This window comes from Solanum stenotomum, chromosome 1, assembly GCF_019186545.1.
Source record: "Solanum stenotomum isolate F172 chromosome 1, ASM1918654v1, whole genome shotgun sequence".
In the NCBI taxonomy this organism is placed as follows: Eukaryota; Viridiplantae; Streptophyta; class Magnoliopsida; order Solanales; family Solanaceae; genus Solanum; species Solanum stenotomum.
Window position 1 is genome coordinate 76,580,314 of NC_064282.1, and position 8,321 is coordinate 76,588,634.

Below are 8,321 nucleotides of genomic sequence, written 5' to 3' on the forward strand. Positions count from 1 at the left end.
CTTTTATAGTGCATTCGGTTAGAGTTCCAGCCTCTATTGCCCAGATACTTATATAGAGCATCCGGTTAGATTTCCGGCCTCTATTGCCCAGATACTTATATAGAGCATCCGGTTAGAGTTTCGGCCTCTATTGCCCAGATACTTATATAGAGCATCCAGTTAGAGTTCTGGCCTCAGATACTTGATACTTGTAATTGGTTACTTACGTACTTCTAGTGAGCATTTGGTTCGAGGTCCGATCTTTTTACTGTCAGATTTTACTAATTGGGTTTTGAGGTTCTGATTCGTATTCTCCGTTCTTGGGTTCTCATATGAAATTCTCTTTAGTTATAGTTATTATGTGTACTTGTCGGGCTTATGGGGGTCCGTTCGGGTTTTTATTTAAGTTGCGCACGAGTGTACCTTATGGGCTTATGGGGGTCCAGTTAGGTGTAGTTAGCTTATAGATTGCTTCAATTAGTTCTTTCTACACTCGTGTGCATTCCATTGTTAGTTAGATTTTCGTTCTTGACTACGGTTTGTGTTATTCCTTCTTTTCATACTGCCTTTACTTTTCAAACTCAGTCGGCCTATGATGTCTACTGGGTACCTGTTATTTTGGTACTCATGCTACGCTTTGCATATGTTTCGTGATGCAGGTCTCGGCACTAGTAGCCAGCGTTGATCGAGCTTGGACCAGACTGATCTGAAGACGGGAGCGAGCACACAACATTTTGTACTATTTCAGTCTCCATCTGTATATATAGACTTGTCTTTTACCTTCCGAGACAGTCCAATCTCAGTTGTCCACTTTTGGGACTTGTACTCATTTTGTAGTATCTCTGTACTAGTGACTTCAAGGTTCTGGGACAGATCTTTATTTGCATATATGTTTTGGTTTGCTTTTGCCTGTTTATATTGTTATTTCCCTACTCTTGTTTAGTTTCTACCCTCAGACCCATTACTTGTTGTTCCGGATTACGGGTTGGCTTACCTACTGGTGGGTTATAGTAGGTGCCATCATGAATTGAGAAATCGGGTCGTGACATAAAGGCTGATTGTAAGTTTGATCCTCTATCCTCTCTCTTTCTATCATCATAGGATTAATCTCGTAGACTAGCTATGTAGCAGGCTCAGAGCCTTTTGATGGAGGAAGAACCGCGGCTATGGAATCTGCTGCTCTTGCCGTTGTCTGTTACCCGGTCTTGGTGGTGTAGTTATAGGAGGTGTCGTAGCTTTAAACTCTTTTTTCAAGATGAGAATCATAGACTTTTTTATTGCCCAAGCAATGGAATCCATTTGGTTTCGACCTGACTTTCTGAAATGGGGTTTTGAGAAGGTGGAGTTCAGTAACCCAGTTTATTGACCGAGGAGAGGTTGAGAAGAAGACTATGAATGGAATGGTCCAAAAATCGCTATAGAAGATTGAATTAGTCGTAGTGATGCTAGTCCATTAATTAGATAGATCACCTGTGCGTACGTTATCTATAATAAGAAAAAACCTGGCTCCAGGTAGCAAAAGGGAGTAGCAAAGGGGAAATTCATTAGGAGAGAAGACCACCATTCCCTTGGTCCTTCTAAGGACCAGCAGCATACCTGGATTTACCATCCATCCAGAGAATACCAGTCATCCAGCTTAGAGACCATTGAACTAGCTACCGGAGAAGGGGAACTTCAACTAAGAAAGAAGAAGATTAAGAAGAATTGCTTAAGTATGGCCATTTTGTGTTCGAATTCTAAACCGGCGAGGCGCTGCTGGATGCTTCTGATCAATAGAACACGAAGAAGAGGAAATCGAATTATGTATGATGATCTTGAGTCGTGTCACAAAAAGGGTTATGATAAGTTTGAGTCGAGTCACAAAAAAGGATATGATGAGCTTGAGTCGATTATTTCCAAGATCGAATTCCAGCTATTTCTTATGTAGTGTATTATTATTTTGCCTTTTTTCTACCCTTTCTATTCGAGGAGTCAAAACAAAGAGTATAAAATATCTTTTGGTATTCATTCTTCTCCCTCTCTTATTTCTGAAATATTATTCGGGCAAGGCTCTTGAAGGCTTCCTTGCCGCGTGCGACGCGGGAAGAGGTTCCCCGTCTGGCCCTTTTTACCCTCTTGGGAGAAAAGCACAACCACACATTCCCGAGCCCGAGGTTACGCCCATTCTGTGCGTCGTTCTGGTTCTGGAATTAGAACGCCCTCTCCTTCATGATATCCAAAGGAGAGCGGAGCTTCAACACCGGCTGTCCTTATATTTTATCGGGAGGATTGAGCCCAAGCACCTCCCACTCTTTTGGGTATCCTGGAGAAGCAGTTCCTCTTGGAAATGAGGGTCGAGGCCGCATTGGTGGGGGATGGGTTTCCCCCCAGATAGTTCTGGCTTGGAGGTCAGAAATCCGCAACCTCCTCTTTAACCACCCTACTGTGGGTGGGGTGGCTCTCTTTGAGAATACGTTAAATAGGTATTTGGGCCAGGTCGAGCGGGATGGCACGCAGCAGAGCGTGCCCTATCTTAGGGTGCTTCGTGCTGCCCGCTATTGGGTCTAAGTGGGTTTTCCTGCTTTTTCGCCTTACAGAAGGGTGGCCCACACACGGACAAGGGGAAAGGGGGGGGGGGGGGGGGGGGGGGGGTTACTTCACACTGGGCGAGAGGTGAACCTAACCCACTTACCCACTCATCAATCACAATGTTCAGCTGACTTGCACTGATAGACCCCTATTGTATTGGAATTAGGCGCCTATCTTTTTACTGTTGTCAATGAATCTCTTCCATATTCAATTCTACTCTATGTTAGAACATTTCTGTGAATGCTATTCTGATCTAAGTGGTCTTATTCTTTATCCCTTGCTAGGAAGCATTACTCCTCTTTACATTCCAAATTCAAGAATACGACCGATACGATTAATTGGTCTGTGCGCCTCTCTTATTACTCTTTTGTATCCCCCTGTTCTTCGGATACAATTCGATCCTTCTACGGCCAAATCTCAATTTGTGGAAAGCCTTCAATGGATTCCTTATGAAAACATTAATTTTTATTTGGGTATAGACGGTATCTCTTTATTCTTCGTGATATTGACCACATTTCTGATCCCTATTTGCATTTTAGTGGGTTGGTTGGGTATGAGAAGTTATGGGAAAAAGTATATTACAGCATTTCTAATTCGTGAATTTATAAAGATCGTCGTGTTCTGCATGTTGGATCTTCTACTATTCTATGTTCTTCCCGAAAGTGTGCTAATCCCTATGTTGTGCGGAGCTGAGTATCTTCTATTCGCTGGGATAAAGCCTTTCCTCTGTAGGGGCCTTGTGCAGTAAACCCCCTATGGGCGGTCATCCGTCGTCCTAAAGTAGTCCTCGCGAAGCTTTTGGGAAGAGGGGTAGTCTCGTGTGTAAGCATAGCATTTCAGGTCGAACCCACCCAACCCAACTAAGAAGAACCGAACCTGACAAACACATCTTTTTCCTTTTGGGAGGGTACTCCGAGTAGTGGGTACCTTGTAGGACCTCGACTCGCCTACTCGGGTCTTGCATGGATATGCAGGAGGGGGTGCTCCTAGGTGTGTGTAGGGGTTGTGTTTGTTTGCGAGAAAGGATTCCTCGTCAAGTAAGTGTGGGGGGTGTGGACACACTTGCGCGAATTCGGGTAACGGCTACAAGAGAGAAATTGAAAGGAAACTGTACCTGACCAGGGATGGACGTAAACTCGTAAGCTACCGAAGGTAGGAATAATCGTCCAGGTCTTATTGTGAAAGAAAAAAAGCCACCCCGCCACAGCAGACGGGTTGCTTCCTCTGTCGTCACTGGGGAGCTCTTGGCGAGGAGAACTTAGGATAAGTTGCTAAAACAAACGGGANGTATCCCCCTGTTCTTCGGATACAATTCGATCCTTCTACGGCCAAATCTCAATTTGTGGAAAGCCTTCAATGGATTCCTTATGAAAACATTAATTTTTATTTGGGTATAGACGGTATCTCTTTATTCTTCGTGATATTGACCACATTTCTGATCCCTATTTGCATTTTAGTGGGTTGGTTGGGTATGAGAAGTTATGGGAAAAAGTATATTACAGCATTTCTAATTCGTGAATTTATAAAGATCGTCGTGTTCTGCATGTTGGATCTTCTACTATTCTATGTTCTTCCCAAAAGTGTGTTAATCCCTATGTTGTGCGGAGCTGAGTATCTTCTATTCGCTGGGATAAAGCCTTTCTCTGTAGGGGCCTTGTGCAGTAAACCCCCTATGGGCGGTCGTCCGTCGTCCTAAAGTAGTCCTCGCGAAGCTTTTGGGAAGAGGGGTAGTCTTGTGTGTAAGCATAGCATTTCAGGTCGACCCCACCCAACCCAACTAAGAAGAACCGAACCTGACAGACACATATTTTTCCTTTTGGGAGGGTACTCCGAGTAGTGGGTACCTTGTAGGACCTCGACTCGCCTACTCGGGTCTTGCATGGATATGCAGGAGGGGGTGCTCCTAGGTGTGTGTAGGGGTTGTGTTTGTTCGCGAGAAAGGATTCCTCGTCAAGTAAGTGTGGGGGGTGTAAACACACTTGCGCGAATTCGGGTAACGGCTACAAGGGAGAAATTGAAAGGAAACTGTACCTGACCAGGGATGGATGTAAACTCGTAAGCTACCGAAGGTAGGGATAATCGTCCAGGTCTTATTGTGAAAGAAAAAAGCCGCCCCGCCACAGCAGACGGGTTGCTTCCTCTGTCGTCGCCGGGGAGCTCTTGGCGAGGAGACCTTAGGATAAGTTGCTAAAACAAACGGGATGGGAGGATCGACCCGTTCAGATAATTCCGAAGAAAGATGGTTGGCAGCAGGTAGAGATATTTTTTTTCCTCTTCAAAACACAAGGAAATGCGGGCAGGATAGAGCTCAGCAGAGGGTTCAAGTGTAGTGTTCTGTCCTTAAGATTTAGATAAGAAAAGAGTTCCAAGCATTTATGCACCGTACAAGTGCTGCATACAAGTTCCGGCCAGGATGATTGAGAAAGATTCAACCAATTTGAACCCCTCACAACACAATAGTAGTAGCGTAAAGGCCGTAAGTCGGGGGGCCGCCATAACATAAGGCTATTACTTTCACACCTATCTCTCTCTCTGAGAGAGTGATCCGCTGCGTGAGCAACCCGACTATGCCTTACATGTGCTCTACAGGCCACACGTAATCTTTTTTCCCAACGAACCCTTTTCTTTATTTGGAAGACGGGCAATGCGTTCGGTTCGAAAGGCATAGTTTTCAGTACGTCTCCAGATAGGGCCCCCACTAGTCTGGCTAGCTAGTGAGCGGTTCTTTCGGGCGGGAAGCAGGCCGGACCGTACGGGCGAGCATCTTCCGCAACGCAAGCACCATTGTTCGACACCACCCGAGAAGTAAAAGATTCGTCAGTCCAGGCTAAAAATACATGCATAGATAGTGTTTTAATGCCAAGGCCGAAGACGGAATCTCGGGACGGAGCCGTATGAGGCGGAAGTCTCACGTACGGTTCTCTAAGAAGGGAGTGGCTACCTACTAGAGCTTCGACCAAGCACCACTGGTCAATTCCGCTTTGGGGCCACGCCTGACTCTACCATTATTATAGGGGTATGGGGTTCGAGACAAAGAAAGACCAAGGAAACATATCAGTTGTTCCTTTATACTTTACTTGGATTTGTTTTTATGCTATTAGCTATTCTCTTGATTCTTCTCCAAACAGGAACAACCTATTTACAAATCTCATTAACCACAAAATTTAGTGAGCGGCGCCAAATCTTTCTATGGATTGCTTCTTTCACCTCTTTTGTCGTCAAAGTGCCTATGGTACCAGTTCATATTCGGTTACCCGAAGCTCATGTAGAGGCGCCTATGACAGGATCCGTCATCTTGGCAGGAATTGCTTTAAAATTGGGAACCTACGGGTTTTTTAGATTTTCAATACCCATGTTTCCCTAAGCGACACTTTGTTCCACTCCTTTAATTTATACTTTAAGCGTGATTGCTTTAATATATACTTCCTCGACCACCTTAAGGCAGATCGATCTTAAGAAGATCATTGCTTACTCCTCAGTAGCTCATATGAATCTGGTGACTATTGGTATGTTTAGTTGGGCAGCGGCCGTTAGGTCACCTATTTTGAGTTATGGACACACAAGGCCAAAACATGTGTATCAGGCGCGCGACCCATCAACCTACTAGAAATGGGGGAGAAAGCATAGCATGTCACAATAAAAACTTGATTCGAAAAGTCAATAATAAAGCGCGACCCAAGATCCATGATACGAAAACCAAAGTCAGAATAACGAAGAAAAAGACATCGTGATGTAAGTCTCTTATTCCTTGCATTATAGGTGTTGCTACATCTTGAGATCCTAATTGCCATGGTTCCGCTGCATCAGAAGGAGCAATTGTGAGGAATAGCCATTCTAGAAAAATCATTTGGCTTGGTTCATTCTTTGACTTCTCTGCTCCCCCCCAAAAAAAGAGAGACTGAATTTCTTCCACCTTCCCTGTACGAGTAGTGAAGAAGTATAATAAGAAATCCAAATTTACTTTGGGAGTGTGAGATAGGCAGTCGGGGAGTACGCAGCCGAACAACCGCTAGGGTTTCCAGCAGTGATAGCTGAACTAATCAGATGGGCCACCCCAAACCTGGAGCTGACATTTAAATCGGAAATCAACATCGGGTCCCGACTATCTAAAAAACGCAGACTGAAGTGGAAGACTTTCCTATCGACAATCTTTCTCGGTGCATAAACGAGGCTTATCCTTCGAAGTACCGCATAAGCAAGAAAGCCAATAGACCTTGAATAGCCTGTAAGAAATCATGTACGCAAGTTGGCACAGTGTTTCTGCTTTAAAAAAATTTCGCTCTTTTGATCTGCGCGGTCAAATCGACTCTCCTGCCTGTGTATCCCAAGCCTGGTGACGTTGATCTGTCTGATGGGAGAGATCCACCAATTCCTTTATTTAAATGTGTTGTATCCTCTACAGGGGTGGAGTACCCTCTATTCAATATATGATTTCCTGCCAGGAGGGATATGGAAACATTGAATTCGCCAATTTGCGAACTTTTCTTTGATTCTTGACACATGTCATGCTGGATTTGAAGAAATAGAAATGAAAGTCTAATACCGCTAGAGAAAGTTGAATATGAATTAAACCAAAGAGGAGTTTTTGACTCAAAAAGTAGTGGCAAGAAAGGAAGCAGCACACCAGGACGAATTCCTTCNTTTTAAATATCAACTCAAGGCCTCCTTTCCTTACTCGTTGGTTTGAGTGCTTTATCGAAGGATTGATATAGAGAAAAAATGCCTATATTTCTTATCTAAGCCCACCTACCTTGGGATAAGCGGTTACCAGAAGTTTGAAGTTGACTTTAATGAGCAACACTTCCTCGTAGGGTCACCAAAGCAGGCTCCTTTAGCCGCTTTGACTGTTAGAGCTCACTTCGCACCAACAGAATCGTAAATTTTCTTCTCCGCCTCAGCTTGAGAGCTCCTTTCTACATCAAGATCTGGCCCTCGATTGACTCTGGATATGGTGCGATTCCTGGCATATGTACACCACAGTAGCTAAGGTAACCCCGTTCTAGCTCGCATTGTATTTGAAGTTGAGGATATCGCTTCTGATGTAGTCAGTGAGAAGCTAAGTTCCGTTTTTAGCTTTAGCAAGCTTGTGACTGCCTGAACAGACTAGTCTACGGTCAGCTAACATTCTGAACTTGTCTCGATACTGACAGTTCAGGGGATAGCAGAGAGAGAAAGGAAAAGAAGTAGTTCCGAAAGGAGACTCCACCTAGCTAGCGCACTTCTCACCTCAATGCTACACTTCGGCATCTACGAACTAAGACAGTTCAGAAGAAAAGCTACATCCACTACATGTATTCACCCTGACAGGCTAACCCGATCTTACCGCCCGAACCAGTAAGACTAATGTCTACTTATACCTTTAAGAGGTCCACTTCTTAGTGGTGTAGTTATAGGAGGTGCCGTAGCTTTAAACTCTTTTTTCGAGATGAGAATCATAGACTTTTTTATTGCCCAAGCAAGGGAATCCATTTGCCTTCGACCTAAATTTCTGAAATGGGATTCCGAGAAGGTGGAGTTCAGTAACCCAATTCAGTGACCGAGGAGAGGTTGAGAAGAAAACAATGAATGGAATGGTCTGAAAGTTGCTATAGAAGATTGAATGAGTCTTAGTGAAGCTAGTCCATTAATTAGATAGATCACTTGTGCGTACGTTATGTATAATAAGAGAAAACATGGCTCCAGGTTGCGAAAGGGAGTAGCAAAGGGAAAATTCATTAGGAGAGAAGACCAGGATTCCCTTTGTCCTTTTAAGGACCAACAGCAAACCTAGATTT